This window comes from Zonotrichia leucophrys, chromosome 1, assembly GCF_028769735.1.
Source record: "Zonotrichia leucophrys gambelii isolate GWCS_2022_RI chromosome 1, RI_Zleu_2.0, whole genome shotgun sequence".
NCBI lineage: Eukaryota > Metazoa > Chordata > Aves > Passeriformes > Passerellidae > Zonotrichia > Zonotrichia leucophrys.
Window position 1 is genome coordinate 53,080,957 of NC_088169.1, and position 15,900 is coordinate 53,096,856.

Here is a 15,900-nt window from a genome sequence, read left to right on the forward strand (position 1 = left end):
GAATAAAATTTCAAGGTATAAATGATGCAATTTCTGTCAGTTTCTGATAAAAATAGTATTTTGCAAAAATCATTTCTTCCTGCTCCTAACTGCTGTATGGCAGCACAAAGATATATTATTGAGTATCTCTGTGAGTGCAGTGAATTCATTGCTTATAAATAGACCTCCACAACAAAATTCCTCTGTTCAAGTGATAGATATTTATTCAGCTGCATTTTTCTTCATTTTAAAAAGAACAGGAATTTCAAATTACATACATAGCATACATTTATAGGTTTAGAAAATCTTTATGTTCCTCCTGTAAAATAGTTGTGAATGCCAGTGTACTGAAAAGCAGAGGCAGTAACTGACAAAAAATCATTTGTATCCAGAATTTCAAAGTATTCAACTCTAATGTTTAGAGCAGACATAGAATCTCTTTTTGAAGAAGTAAGAATGCTTGATAATATAACTTTCATGAAAGCAAGAAATATAAATATCTATTATTACAGATTACATAATGGATTTATTCTTGCTCTTTCTGAATGAATAAGACATGACCTTTACTTAGGATTTTTGGCAACTACTCGTTTTTTTGCTGTGCAAATTTTGATTCCTCAACCTGCTATTTTGGAGGACTTAGAAAAACTACCACAAAAATTTTCTGAAAGTAAGGATATTTATAAAGTATTTTACATTGAGAACTCTTTACTTATAAATGGAAAATCCCAATAATCTGAAGACCTTAAACAAAATGTTAGGTTCTTGTTTTGTTTGGTTTTCATGGCTTGTAGTCCAGATATTTATTTGCTTCTACCAAAAATTAATGTTAAAATTAAGTGGATCAAAATTATATACTCTAATATAACTATCCAATCTCTGATATATCTGCATGCCATACATATCTTAAAGAGTTTGAATGGATTTTCATCATTTGGGAATGACATAGAGATCCTTATGTCTCTGGATATCAGAACAGCTTGTACACAAGCAAGTAAAGCAGCACTAATTTACAATGTAAGGTAAACATTACCACACAGGATACTTAAGAAAAGTGTGTGTGTGAAAAGTAAAAATCAAATAATGATGTGATTTACTATAGCATTTCTTTTCTGGCTATCAGCTTTTATTGGCGATCTGCACAGCTGGTTTCTTGACTAACAGTTGTAATTATGTACAAAACATCTGTAAGTTCGGAGATAACAATGTAATTTCAGCCAATGGGAAAAAAAAATCCAGAAGACAAGTAGATTTCAAATGCACATTTTTCTGCATGTTTTTATATACAAGGAATTCACCAAAATGTGGCAAATGCAGTCCCAAATATATGGAAGACTAAGACCTAAGTCTTAGAACTTCAGAGAGATGTTGACAGCCAAATGGAATACCAGGATACCTCAGAATATCTTATATAGTGCTAAAAGACTACAAATAGGCAAACAAAAGATGTTCACCATAGCAATACATGCTGAGGGTTATTTAATGATACTTAATATAATCACTTTCAAAAGATCAAATGGAAAAAAAATTTTGATGGGCTACAGAAAAAGAAAAATATTTGCAATTCCATCAAGTTTAGAACACAGTATTTTGAATGTGGCCTAAATAAATATAAGCAGAGGTTTTCTCCATAATGAGGAAAGTTGTGGGTTAAACAGGAAGATGTCACCAAATAGTGTGGCCTACTCAAAAATTGTTAGACTTTCCCACCCTGAGCTACATGCTTCTGTACACAAGCCTTTCTTTAGTAACTCACACCTCTTCAGATTGCCTAAAAATTAACATCCAGGACCATTCAGAGAGCTCTGGAGCTAACCAGACACACTGGCATGGAAGTGGAGGAGGCAAAAAGGACCTGGAGACATGCTGGTCTCACTGCTGCAACTGCTGAATATTGTGTAGTGTGTGGCAGTCCAGCTGGGAGGCCACTGGCTGTACAGATGAAAGGCTAGGTGGCTTCCTCTGGGGTGTTAGCAGAGGTGTCACAGGATTCAAGACCCAACGTCTATCAGTGTTTCAAAAGACAGAAGTGTCCCACGACCTCCAGAAGCTTTTCACACTTAATTTGTGTTTAAAAAAAAAATCCAGATAAAAGGTTACATTTATAGATAGATAAATAAAACCAATCAGTATATATATTTTAAATCTCTATTTTTAATAAAAATTATATCAATCACATTAAAACAGAAGACTTTACCGGGCACTTTCTAAATCTCAAATGAGGCCTTGCCAAAGAAACAGAGTTACCACATTTTAAACAGTATTAACTTTGATGTAACTTTGAAGGGGGTGGGGGAAGTGGTGATTTGAGGCGGTGCAGTCGCCCCACATTAACCTTTCCCACTTATTAAGTTAATTCAGCCTACAGGAGAAGTAGATATAAACCATCAAATACCACAATTACTGTGTTTATTCAGAGCATGCATCTGATACTTCAAAAGGGTTTAAGGAAATGGAAAACTAGAATTTGAAGGTCAAATTATTCCACAGAATAACTCCATTGATACCAGCAGAATTATTATGGGTATGCATTTGCTTTCCTGTCATAAGTGGCATAAGGAAAAGAGAGAAACACTTTTACAGAGCTTCTAAATTAGCTCTATCTCATCTCTCCCATCTATTCTTTCTCAAATTAATTCATCCTGTCTTCCTTTTCTGCAAGTAGCAAGAAATGAAAAACAACCCAAACTACAACCACGGTTTTCTTGAAACACATTTGTCAGTGGCAATTTTGAATGGAACATTTCCTACCTAAACAGGTAGTTGATTAATTTGTTCATGTTTAAACAAGAACTCTAGAGGCAGAACCAAAAAACATCTTTGTTTTTCACAACACAGAACCTGGAATAGACACAGTCCTAATCTAACTGGAAAGGCTAAATAGACATTCATCTCTGCATTACGACATCGGCATCAGTGCTGTTAGTGCCATGGAGGAAAGAAGGAGGGGGAAGAATTCTCAGTTGCAGTTTTCCTTTGCATTGCCTACAGGATCTGAGGATCTGTGTTCAAATTAAATTAAAAGATTAAAATAGTATCATTTGAAGCAATGATTGCTATTGGTATTGATAAAAGGCAAGCTTGGGCAATGGTGAATTTCCACTGAAGATCAGTTCTGGAGAGCTGATGTCTAATCTATCAAATCTGTGAAAATGTGTTGTGATTAGGCATCATCATGGCAAAATAAAAGGTTAGGTGCATTCCTCTCGCTAAGCTCGTTTGTCTCAGTACTGGCACAAAAAAAGACATTTTTCGAAACTGCTTTCTCCAGGTTACTCAGTGATTTTGAAATAAAACCTTTGTTGTCAAGAAAAGCCCACACTGCTCCAATGATGATATTATATTTTTTTCCTAATGTTTTTTTTTTTTCCCTCACTCCCATGGCTTTTCATATATGTTCTGATAGAAGCAAAATATGTATTCAGAATAAAAAAAAGATTGATTTTTTGGTTGTCTTATTGTGGCTATTAGTTGTTTTCTTTTCTTTTCTTTCTTTTCTTTCTTCTTTCTTTCTTTCTTTTCTTTTCTTTTCTTTTCTTTTCTTTTCTTTTCTTTTGGATCTATGGATCAATTATTAAAGTATATCTAAATATATGGATTTTGGAAGATTTTCATAATATTACTTATGAAAATATACACATAAAAGATATTTAGTAAAGCTTTCCCTGATACTGTTTTTTTCTTAACTGTGAAAAAAATTACTGCCATATAAGAACTGAAAATAAAGAAATCATAAATCCAAATGCACAAAACCAAATAAAACCTGAATGTTTAGCAATTTTTGCAGTAAAAAGCAGTTCCATAAAAATTGAGCTGTTATTTAAAAATAAATCTGTGAAGTGCAATGCAAGACAAAGCCAAATTGTGTATGCAATTATTTTGTATGTGCAATAGGACTAGTCTTAAAGCTTCATTGGCAATTCTCTGTTTAATTAGGCTTGCAGTACTGCACATCCAAATACCCTGTGTTTAACTCTCACTTGGACTAATAGTTGAAATTGCTCCTGAGGTACTATTTCCATGTATTTACATTCATGCAATTGCACATTAGTGTGGCTCAAAATGCATGCTTTAAATGGGCATAGCCATAAGACAGTACTCAGTCAAGAGGACAAAATAGTCAGCTTTCTTGCTGTTAAGGAAGTGTAAGATTATTCCAGGAGATGTCTGTCACAGTCACTGACAGATTTCTTTAATTATTTCAATTGGAAAACCTTGGAGTTTTAAAAAATATTTTGTTATTGCAGAGTTCTGATTGAAAAGTCAATATATTTATCTGGAATAAATGAAATCAAGATGCCTCACATGTTGTTCCTCCACATATTTTATGTTCGCATTCTCTGCTTGTTTTGAGACCTGATTAGACTATGTCCTGTACCATTTCCATGTCAAAAAATAATGATAATGAATCATAGAAACAATGAGTGCTGAATATGGTATATGAAGGAAAATGTAGAGAAGGACAACAAATTCAACATTTTTCACAATTGCATTACTTTTCACAATTCACAAAAAGAAAAAAAAAAGGAATTTGGAAATTACTGGTGGAAAATATAGGTTTTCAATCAACAGGCTTTGAGCTTTAAAAAATATCTAAATAGCAGAAATGTGTCCTTTGAAAAAAGATATTTGAAAGAGAATACATAATATGTCTATTTTCCCACATTTAAGAAATTCATCCACTGAGACCAAATGAATTTTAAGCAGACTTTCAGTATCATTTTAGTCTAATGAATTCCAGTTGAAGAAAAATATATCCAAAATTTAAGTGAAGATAATTTTTATACTTTGAAAATATCACTTCCATTCAATTTCATGACACTGAAGAAATCAATAAGAGTGAACACATGATCAACTCAGATCTCATTTTACACTGCTTATTTTCTGTATATTCTGTATTATTCAACTCACAGGAAGCTTAGGTGCTAAGTATTCATAAAGTTGACCTATATTAACTAATAAGAAATGCCAGTTACTTAGTAAGAAAAAGAAGAAAGGAAGTCTTCTGAAGAGTGGCTGACTTTGTTAATTCTCCCCAAGACATCAACTGGTTGCAGTAAAACATGTCTTTCTCCAATTAAGACTCCCACACTTGGGAAGTAAATTTATGTGTTTATGATTTGGAGCTGAAAAGCACTTAAAGCTCTTAGTGTTAAAATTTTAGAATTTAGTTGAGCTGGCTTCTAATTATTATGCACTCCTTATCTGACAGTACTAAAAACATTAAAGTAGAAGCAAACTCTCCATCTGTGAAGACAGTCTGTATGAAAAAAGATTTCTTGTTTGGTTATAGCTGATACTGGTTCTGTGAGTTTCTGCATTTAGAAGACTTAAATTTAATGACTGCCATTAAGCATAAATGCTGCAGTAGTTAATCCCATGCTCAAAATGTAAATATATCTAGCATTGGTGGGTACTGAATGAGTAATATTCTTCTATGCAGGCTCCCAGACTGTGTCTATAAAAGTATTTTTTGGTAGAAGGCAAATGTATCCAGCTGTATTTTATCGGTTAAATCAATACATATACATTTTATCAGTGATATAAACAGTATTTATACATAGATACACAGCCACTTCCCTCTAGGTGATATAGAGCTCAATAAAGGAGCTGGAAGTGTTACCTTAAATTTTACAAGTAGTCTTTTGACAGGCCCATTTTTTAATTTATACACTGAAGGATAATCAAGACTAATTTAGGTTGCAATTATTCAGTACAATGTCTGAAATAGATATTAACTTTCACAAAAGTTTTATTTTTAGAAACCTCTGTTCATCTGTTTAACAAAATCAGCAGAGACACTTTGTACTGTGTTATCCAGTAGAAGCTGATCCAGAGATACTATAGATACTATATACTATACTATGGAGTTTTAGTTAAAGTGAAGTAATAACCAGACAGACGATTCTTACATTAAAGAATACTACTCTGATGTCTAGTCACTTTTCTGCTTAATGTCTGCTTTTCTTGGTGCAGAGATATAAAACCCCCAAATCTTAAGAATTCTAAGGAGAAAAATCTACCTGTCTACTCATGGAAAATAAGAAAAATGCAGTTTTTTGCGTACTGTGTGTGATGTGAAGATGGGGTACTTATTATTCCTGCAGATGTGTTTCAGCTGTAATTTCAGCAGCACTTACTTTGGGCTTTTTGTTTTCAGTATTCCTTGAAGTTTTCTTAGAGAGACATAGTTATAACAGTAAATCCTGGTTTAGATATCAGTGTAAATATACTTAACTACATATCATCTTATTTTAAAGAATGTCGTCCTCACTTTTAGTACTAAACACACTAATTATGATTGCTTTTATATTTGGTGCAAGTTAATTTCCCTTAAATCGACCCAAAGCAATGCACTTTTTGTGCTGGGAAATACTTTTTTCCCCTAATTCCATTTTAAAACAAAATAAAATAGCAGTGTTTTTTTTTCTGGGTTTTAGAGTCTTTAATAGCACAAGGGAAATCCAGCCACACTTATTATTTTTTTCTCAGTTGAGATGCATCCTGGAGGAAATTTTTATCTTTCTGCTGAAGAATATGTCATTTTTGTCTGAATTTCAAAAATCATAATGAGATTGGTGTTCAATGAAATAACATTTTGTAAAACCTCTCACTCACAGTAATGTTTTTATTCTCCTTAGTAGTGTCCCTGCTGAATAAATCATATTTCTAAACTGATTTTACTGGTTACTAATGCTTATAAAATGAAAGTATTGATGGATAACAGTGTTATTCAGTATTCCCATGATCATTTCAGGAAATTTTTGGCTAGACAACAATCACACAACACAGGAAATAGACATAACATCCCTTTGCAAGGGACATATTAAATATTGTTATTATATTTGAGACAGTGGCATTGTTATTTTAGGTTTTACTTTACTATTTTTCTTTTTTATAAATTTAAGAAAAGAGTTGATGTTAGTATCATCTGAACCCTTTGCTTCAAGTGTCAAATATATTACAGTTCTAGAAGTATTTACATTAAAATAATATCTGCAACCTGTTAGGTCTATCAAATCAAGTTAGAAAAAGCCCTTAATTTTAAATATTTCTGTTCTTGGTCACTTTCAATTATTTGGTTAGTTAGTTAAAAAGTGCAGTAAAATGAGAACTCAGTATATGTAAGAATGTAAAGAGATATCTTTGTAGAGAAGAATGTAGACTGCTAATTTTACTGAACAGTCTGCTTAGCTCTGATATTGTATTATATATATCGATTAGATTTGTAGATTTGACTCTCTAGTTTGGTAAAAACTTTCTTCATATAACCAACCCAAATGAAAATACATGTAAGAAAGGAAAACAGTGCAGTATTCCCTTTGTTTTAATATCTCAAAAGTAGTTGTCACTGACTTATGTGCTACATAGTTCCACTTTCATCCCTTGAAATATGATGGCCAAATTCCATTTTAGCATAGATGAACTTTGCATTCTTCCACTTTATGGAGTTTATGGCCTCAACAAAACATCAACTTAACATTGCAGTAGAAGTAGGCTTAGACATACAACCTGTAGAGAGATCATTCTTATTCTTTGAAGCTCAGTGTTTACTCCTACAAAAGCTTTGTTTATGCTGTTTTAGCAAGGAAAAGAGACAATATTTCAAGTGCTTGCTTGGCAGGAGTCATTGCAACATAGTCTGGAAGAAGGTAGCTAATACTGGCTTGCAAATTGAATAGTGTCAGCATCACAACATATTTATCAAGGAATGCAAAAATAAAATCCATGGAATTAATACTCATAATTTTCACAGGGTTCATAGAATATTAGCAGTATAATTTGCAATGAATATCCATAACCTGTCTCCATGGAAACATCAGTTATGATAAAGTACCTGAAATTAATAATGTAACACTTCAGGTTAAGTATTCCTGTAATTTAAAACTGTTCAATTCATAGATAAAATAGGCACAGTTTAAAGGACTGCTTTAACACACAGTCCCTCCTAAACCTGGCCTAAGGGAACACTTCATAATTTCACTTTTATAGTAGCAACAGTTATGCTATCAAATACTAATATTAGTTATGTGTGTATATTAGAAAAACAAACAAAATCTGGTTTTATATAGATTTGTGCATATTATTCATGTCACCCTTCAGATACCAAAGATGGGATTCATTTGACAGGACAGGCACTGCTCCAGGAAAACAAAAACTCTCCTTTAGCTGAGGTACCAGGTCTACAACTCTCATGCCAATGGCCAAAATGCTTCAGCAACTCCTAGAGGGCATCATGTGCAATGTCCCTTAAGACTGGAGGAAATAACTGTTCTCTCTTAGAACCTGTGATACCACATGATCCTGAATATTGTCCTGGAAAACTCCACCTGTTGTTGCTGGATCCATAAGGATGAGGATAGCTTAGGCATGAGAATGATCTGATACGTGCCTTTATCAGGCACACAATGAAGGATATTCATTATTGGCTGCTTGCAGCTGTCACAAATTTAGAGCAACACTATGACCCATGGAGCAGCAGCATCTTGTTCATGGAACAAAAGCGAGGTGGTTTCATTTTGGTGTGACCAGGAATGGTGCTACTTGGTGAGACAGTGCATCGTGAAAACAAAATTACCCAGATGGGCACAGCTGTATTATTCATCCTTCATCACAACTGCCCAGATTCAAAGACAGGTCAGAAAGGTAATCGTGCGTTTTGAGAGAAATAAATTTAAAGTGCTGATGACAATTACCTAGTGATGACAGACATACTCCTTCTATTGTGATTTTACTTGTTTAAATTTGGGGACTGCTAGAGGGGTAATTTTTGGGGGAGGTTATTGTATTGAAATGGTTTATTTGTTGGTTTCTTGTTTTGGGGCTTATTTTAGAGCAGTCCTACTATATTATTCTTCTCCATGTCCCATACACTCTCATATCTATTTTGGTTTTTTTCCTATTCATGGTGACATACACTGCATCATCTGCTAGTATGAAAATTGGAACAAATAGCTTTTGATGGCAGAGCCACAGCATAAGTGAAAGTTTTGTGTAATCTTTTAGACTATTCTTCACATTTTACATTTCTGTCATGACAGCTTCATTTAAACCTCATGCAATCTTAGGGGAAAATAGAAATAGGTTATCTTTATTTTTAAATGATGTGACAGGACTAAAATCAAGGAAATGCCTTCCCTGACTGCAAAATCATATTTTCAAGGAAACTTTTTTCATTACAGCAATATCAGCTATATGTAAAAAGTTTGAGATGTCATTTCAATTAGATAAATGAAAAATTAAATATAAGACATTCCCTAGCTGTCAGTATTTTCAAGCTTTCTGTTCAACTTGTCTGTATGTTTGACTTTCTGTTACAAAAACTACATAATGCTCACAATATTTTTTATTCCCTTGAATGAACAAAGATATATAAATTGTAGCATTATTCCAATGGGGATGGTAGAAAATATAAGAAGATTAATCCTAACACAGTCTACATATTAATGAATTTCATGGTGTATGTTAGAATACATAACATGCCATGCTTGGGGTCAGATACAAAGAACATAATTTCCTACCAGCAGGTTTCCAAGGGAAAAAAATGGTGTAGGTTGGTTTGATCTAATTTAAGTTTCATAGTGCACTTGGAAATTAGTCTAAATTCAATGTGGAATATTGCTGACAAATTAAAATCTGGGATTTAAATAAGTTTTCGGCTGTTCAGTATAAGATATTGCATCTGTGATATTTTATTAGTAAGTGGAAATAATGTAATATCTAGTAAGAGAGGACAGTTATATCTTCAGCATTATGAATCAGATATCTGCTTATGTAGTAGAATTTCAGCTTGATTAATAGCGAAGTCTTGTTTCAAGTTGTTTACATGCAGTAACATTTATAGGGGAACATATTTATAGAAAAGCAGCAAAGTCATCAGGAAACAGCATGGTTTGCACTATATTAACTGCAAATACTTTCTTTTTCCTCTCTAAAATTAAAGAGAAATTCCCATCCCAACCTCTTACTGCTTGGATAGGATATTTTCTCACTGTTTAAGCTCTGAAATTCTAAGTGAGAAGGAGGAAATAAAATTGTATATTTTTAAGGAAAAAATCCTTCTGGAAAATAAGTAATAAATTCTGGTTAGATACCATTACAGGACAGAAAAAAGATACCATATTCTTTCAACTGCTAGTAATTCATTCAATGTTCTCTACAACTTAAGAATTCCAAAGCTGTTACTGAAATTGTATTTTAAAACTGGTTGTCTCCAATGAAGGCAATTGCTTTATTCCAGATTTACTTTCTTTCAAGAAGAAAAGCCATATTACAAACTTCACAGGCAAGGCACAAATTTGGCCCTGAATGATACAATGGAAAACAGAAGTCTGTAATTGTAGAATGAAACACTGCATTCCAAATATTGCACTTTGCATGTCTCTACCCTATCAAGGTGGGACAAGCAAGTGTGCTATCAGCAGGCATAAGATTGCAGCTAATATTACTGAACAAGATATGAGCAAACTGTTCCAAATAAGATAACATATTTGAAAACTCAATGGGATTTGTCACAGTCCTCTTGGATATCCTTGACTAGAAAGTCATCAAATCGTTGTATTGATGTTTGTTTTTCTGGAACAGAAATTCTCTGAATTGGAGAAAGCCTCCTAGATATGCACGCAGATGAGAGGTCAGCCTTCTATATGCTCTGTGGAGATGCTTCCAAGAGAATCCCTTCCTCCCTCAAAGGCACACTTACACAGGCTTCCACACCTCAACAAGGGAGATCACTGCTAGTCTAGGAAAGAGAGATGGAAAATCAGCTGGTGTGTGCTGCCCAGCTGCTGAAGTTACCAGTCTCAAACATCATGAAGTTCCTGAATACTCCATGACATTCCCCTTCTTGCATATTCTTCCATTTTCAGGTTATGTTTTTCCTAGGCCTTTCTTTCTCCATCTGAGAAGCCTATTCAGAGGCACAATGTGTGATCAGCCTCCTCACTGATTGTCTCTTTATTAATTGGAGGTCTCAGGATGTGCCATTTCTGCATAGTCCAAGTGTTCCCAAATCCTGAAGTAAATACTATCTAAAAACTCAAAATTTTATCCCAGTATTTTTAATGTGATCAAACCCATGTGAATTAATAGTCTACAGAAATTATGTCAGTGATAATTCAGTGGACCTTCCTCTCCCAATACATAAAGTATTAAAACCTTCAGTGAAAATAACTTAAATTCTACTTACAAATGTTCATAATTTATTCCCCCATCTCTTTGTTTCTTCCTAATGAATTCAGCTGGTGCCTTTCATGCTAATTGGAAATTTTAATTTTAAATGGCTTATGCTTAACAAAGTTATATATGAAATCAGTTTGTAACTCTGATTGAAGGGTTAAATATTTCAATAATTGGTCCAGCAATAACTTCACATATGAAAATTGCTTATTTGGGGAAGTTAAAGCATTTCATTTTCTTTAATTTCTTTAGATGAATACAGTATTCAAGTTATATTGGAAATTTACAAAGTCTTTGTTGTATTCATTAAAAATAATGAGAAATTAAGAAATCCTATTTTCTAAGTTGCACATAATATTTTTAAAATGTATGACTGTTAGTAATATCTTTGCAAATTTGGCCACATATATTTTTATCCATTGCAAGCTTAATAAATGTCATGTTTCTGATTACAAAAGTAATCTAGCTGATGTCGCACATATTTTTTTGTTTTATTTAGGTGTTCAGTACCATGTCCTCTCTAATTTTTGTGCAATTGCATTTTCCCATTTTTACTACTTTTTTTGATCTATCTGACTCATAGGAAATTCTATGCATATCACAGGTATGCACTAAAGAGTTTAGAAGTTTTCTAACAGACATTTTGCTTTAAAAGGCCAGGAGCAACTATCCCAGAGAGACTGAAGTAACAATAGTAACAATCTTGTATCCAGTGAAATAGCTCACTACTGTATTGAACATCTGCTCGATTGCAAGTTTAGACTTTTTTCCTTGTTTTACCAAAGAAACTTTATGACTAGTAAGCATATGAAATCATGGGTCTAAAGCTCAATAAACCTGTTGTGAATGCTTTGTAAAATTTGGAATCCGAGAAGCAAACTTTCAAATATTGCCTTTGCTATCTTTATTATTAATACCTATGCTTTTTCTTTTAAATATTTCTATATCATGCAACTCATAACACTTAGGAATTGCAAACAGAATATGACTTCTGAATGTGAATAAAGTGTAGATTTATCTATTTAATAATTATTTCCTTGTGTTAATAGCTGAGTCCAAGATCTCAGTCTATACTGTGAGTTATAGCATATAATCTCCACATAACTTTGCTTAGATCTAGGGGAAGGTTGGGAAAGAAATATAGGTAAATTTGGGAGATGGTGGGATACGATAGAATATTGAATCTTGTCTTTAATTAAAATACTGCCATTTATCTCACAGTGACTACCTGATACTTATATTTCCTTCAGCTACTGTTTTGCTTGGAGCTGACTCAGAGAATACAATGCATGGGAAAATCATGATAAATTTTATGGTACTCAAAAGACCAACTTTCAGAGTGGAAGATATTTTCCTCCTGTTTCCTTGGTGTTGTTTTTTCCATATTCACCAATTTTCTCCCTTGAAAACAAATTTCATAGAATCATATAACAATTTGGAATTGAAAGAATGTCTAAAGATCATCTAATCCAAATGTTCTGCCATGGGCAGAGAAATCTTTCAGTAAAACAGATTGCCCAAAGCCCTGTCCAATCTTCAACACTTCCAGGGATGGAGCTTAAACAGCTTCTCTGAGTAACCTCTTCCAATGCCTCACCATCCCTATGAAATTTGTTCCTTACAGTGAATCTAAATCTTTCCCCTTGCATTTCAAAAACATTGCTTCTTTTCTCCCAGTCAAATTTATGTTTGTGCTGTGTTTTTAAAGTGGCAAGCAGTTTTTAATCACTTACTGAGGGCAACTTTGGACCTTCATCCAGCTTACTGGTGATATTCCCAACTGCATTTTGTAGCTTATAATTGTCAAATATATAAGAATTCTGTACTCTTTAAATATAGGTTAGGAATTCTTATAATTTGTAATTTCCCAGGTCACTGAAAAAAGGGTCCTTTTCTACTTATTCCATGCTTTGTTATGCTGTTGTTTGGACTGGTGGTTAGTTTTTTATGTAGATGGTTAGTTGTTTATGAAAGATTTGCTGCCTAAAGTGTCCCACTCCAATGTTTGGTTTTTAATTGATTTTACTCTTTTACCTTTTAGTATTTTTAAATTTTATTTTATTCTATTCTATTTTTTGTTTATGGTTATTCCTTTCACAGGTGTGTAAGCACTCTATTCCCTGATGTGAAAAGACTCTAAAAATTCGTGAATCAGTGGAGGCAATCTGCCTCATTTCTTGCAGAGCTCGGAAGTTCTTTTGGTTTTCTCAAAACACATCAACTTCCAGATCTATGCAGGAGAGAATCGTTACAGTGTTACCAATTTCATGGGTTTGTAGTGTAAATGTACTGTAAACGTTTTTATTGATTTGGATTACATTTTCAAGGACTTGAAAACCACTTCCCCCAGATACATAATTCATTTTTTTAAAAACTCAAAACAAACAAACAAAAAATGATGATGATATTTTCAATATTTTGACTTTGAAATAGAAAGCAATTCATAAGATTGCAATTGTTTTTTTCATTTTTTTGGACTTCATTGTTCTTTTTTATTTTTTCAAAGAGTGGAAATTTAGAAGTTTCTTCACTATTAATCTTTGGTCCATAACTTACATCATTTTTATCTCCTTAAGAAGGAAAGAAATTGGGAAATAAATATCGGAACACAACAATCACTGAACAAATACTACTGATCTAAAAAGGAAAATAAGGCAACAAAACCCTGTAAATTAAATCTGCGGTAGTTGGACATAGTACTTTTTTCTAAGTACTTAACTCATGTAACTGTAATTTTTTCTCTTTTAAAATATTTATAATTAATCCTATTATTACCTATTCACATTAAATCTGAAGGAGATATTTTTAAATGTGAACTCCTCTTGTTAATGTTCTGAGAACATTTGTAATACTATCACTTATATATTATTTTTTTCCCCGTCATATGCATGGTGAGAGGGGATTCAGTTTGATCAGGGTTTGAATTACTGCATTAGAAAATAATTTTCTCTTAAAAATTTTAAAAACTGCTGTGTATTTTGGGAATAAAAAAAGGGGGTTTATTATTCTTGAGTAAGACTGCATCTGAATTCCAATGATAGTCAATAGCCAGCACTATTTAGCACCTGAATGAATAAACTAGGCAAACCAAAGTGTAAGAATACTTGGTTCATATCTAGTATCTTTATTTTATATGAAAATGGGACAGTGAAATTGTCCAGGTTTTATAAAAAGTAGGGGACAAAAAAACAAGACACAAATCCTTGAATGCATTTTCCCAGGGGTGTTGCTGAGAAAACACCTATTGCCTGAATACTGAGTTCTCTGTGAAGAAAATCAGCAAGAAATTTTTTGCATTATTACTATTTTCAATAGAAAATATGTGTTTATTTCATTTTACTTAACGATCCAGAAGTTCAATGTCTGCTCTGTTCTTAGATCTTTCGGTAACTAATACAGAAGTGGTAACTTCAGTCATCTCATCTATATTAGATACCTCTCAGAACAGTTGATTTTTCAGTTCATTGGCTAAATGAAGAAGAAACCATTGATTAAGCACATTGTAGAGGGCCAGGTGTAAGCCCATCAGCATGCTTGTCTTGAACATTTATTGTGCTGCAACACAAAGTCAATATAATTTTTGGTACTGAGTCAGTGTCCTTTTGCCACTTATAACTACAAATTAATGTGCATTGGAATATATATTGCAACTTGAGACTTTCTGTACTGAAGAAGTTTAGATCTTCCTGGATTATTTTTAGGTAATACAGTGTTTTATTCCTTTGCCTTCAAAACCTAGGATGAAAATGTCTTTGTTCTACTCGTATGAGTACTTCACCCACATGGTGAGAGTATAATCAACATGTACATCTTTCTTAGTATTTAAAGGTAGTAGAATGGCAGGTGTCCATAGATAAACAGTTTGTGTAAACAGATAGGGATGTTTTTGAGTTTTTTTCTGGAAAATTATGGAAGATATTAAGAAAAATTGAGTAAATGAATGAGGACAAAGGGAACAATATTGAAATCCCTACTGAAATAGATGATGCAAAAATAACATCAGGTATCAGGAAAATTTATCAGTTTGCTTTAACTTTGAAAATTTGGAATACAACTAGGAAAAGATGGTATTGTCCCATTTGGGAGGAGTAGAGTGTGTGGCTCACAAAATTTCAGCTCAGTGCTTCTCAATATTTGGTCAAGTAAAAGAACACGCTGCCCACTGCCAGCAGATTTCTGAACCAATAAAAAGGACTGGGATTCAGCCCTTTTGGAGGTTTTGAAACTGAGCAATCTACTGAGATAATCATGTATAAGTAAGTTGTATAAGTAAGTTTACCATTATTTTTTCTTCTGGTGTTGTAGTCCAGCTTTTTAGATCTTAAATTTTGCCCATATATAGTACCATATCAACGTCGTCCTGAACATTAAAAGCCTAGTGGTAGTTGTGGATTCCACTTTTTACTGTGTTTTACCCATTTAATTTTCCTTTTCTTAAGTGTTGGGTCTGTTGAGGTTCAGCAAAGGTCCTGCATCGGTGAAGGCACAAACCAGCTATGGGAGGAGTCTTCCTAATCTATCCCTTGTTGGGCAGATTTTATCTTGAACTAAATTAAAGACTTTATGTTCTCTGCCTAAACCTCTGTGATACTGTTTGTTGATTTGCTGGAGGCTCTTTTTTTTTAAAGCCTTGAAAATAGCAAACCATCATTTGTATCCTGCAGGCTGTACAGGGATACAGTTGAATCTGGCACTTGGTTTTATCCCAGTAATTCCCGCTTAGAAATAGACTGGAATTTAAAA